This window comes from Salvelinus sp. IW2-2015, unplaced genomic scaffold (genome assembly GCF_002910315.2).
Source record: "Salvelinus sp. IW2-2015 unplaced genomic scaffold, ASM291031v2 Un_scaffold2208, whole genome shotgun sequence".
Lineage (NCBI taxonomy): Eukaryota > Metazoa > Chordata > Actinopteri > Salmoniformes > Salmonidae > Salvelinus > Salvelinus sp. IW2-2015.
In genome coordinates this window covers 120,663-121,944 of record NW_019943538.1, presented here as the reverse complement: position 1 = coordinate 121,944, position 1,282 = coordinate 120,663, and positions in this window count along the sequence as shown.

Below are 1,282 nucleotides of genomic sequence, written 5' to 3'. Positions count from 1 at the left end.
GGGCGGTACATCATTATAAGCAACTTGAAGCTGAGCTGTGTATACAGTATAATCTCTAAACAACCAACCATTTATATGATATAACAGCATGAAGGTAGAGAGGAGGATAGAAAAAGTTATGAAATGGAATGGATGGATGTATGGAGGAAGGGAGGCCCTCTCTCCAGTTTAAGACATACAATGTTGTGTGTGCGGAATGATGTCATATGAAGCGCTGTGTTTGTGAATCTCTGTGAATGTGTGTGCTGTGTGTTGAGGAGAGATCACTGTGAAGCTGAATAATCTTTTCTCTCAGCTAACCATGTCTGAATGGAGTTTCCCAACCTCCTCCCTGCAGCTTGGTAAGCCCACAGGACTCTCTGTCACAGCCTCCATTACCTTTCCTTTCTCACTCCCTCCCCGCCGCACTGCCCCCCCCCCCCCCCCCCCCCTCCTGTCCCCCCCCCCCCCCCCCCCCCCCCCCCCCATCTTCTCCTCCCCCCCCCCCCCTCCCCCCCTCCCCCCCCCCCCCCCCCCCCCCCCCCCCCCCCCCCGCATGGCTTCCGTCTCCTCCTTTCGATGCTCAGTTCTTCTGTTGTTCTTCTGCTCTCCATCCCTGGGTGTTTGCAGCATCATTGGGTTTTTAATGTACCTGTGACATGGAGTTGAGCCTCTGCTAATGGGAACTATTCCATGATTGCTACAATTCAGAACTGTCCCATCGAGCAGCCTCATAGACTGACACAGTGGACAATGTATTATAAACACTATGTAGCACAGGTCATATCCTGGAAAAGACACACACCAGCACACCACACACACACACAAACACACGACAACCAACACACACACCCAACCAACACACACACACATCTCTCTCTCTTCTTCGGGGTATAACCTGGCGGTCTCCTGACTCGAGGCGCATATTGAGGAAGTAACCCAGGGTAATATCCTGGACGGTCTCGCCGTCACAGGGCAATTGAGGAAGGTACCAGGGTAAATCCTGCGGTCCCTCTTTGGCAGGGAGTTTGAGGAAGGTACAGGTAGTATCCTGACGGTCTTCTGTTCGAAGGGGTTTGAGGAATGGTACCAGGGTATATGCCTGGCGGTCTCTCCTGGTCACAGGGCATTTGAGGAAAGGTACGCAGGGTAATATCCTGAAGTCCTCCCTGTCGAAGGGGTTTGAGGAGGTACCAGGGTATATCCTGGCGGTCTCCTGTTCGCAGGGGTTTGAGGAAGGTAACCAGGTATCTCCTGGCGGTCTCCGTGTGAAGGGTTTTGAGGAAGGTACCAGGGTATATCC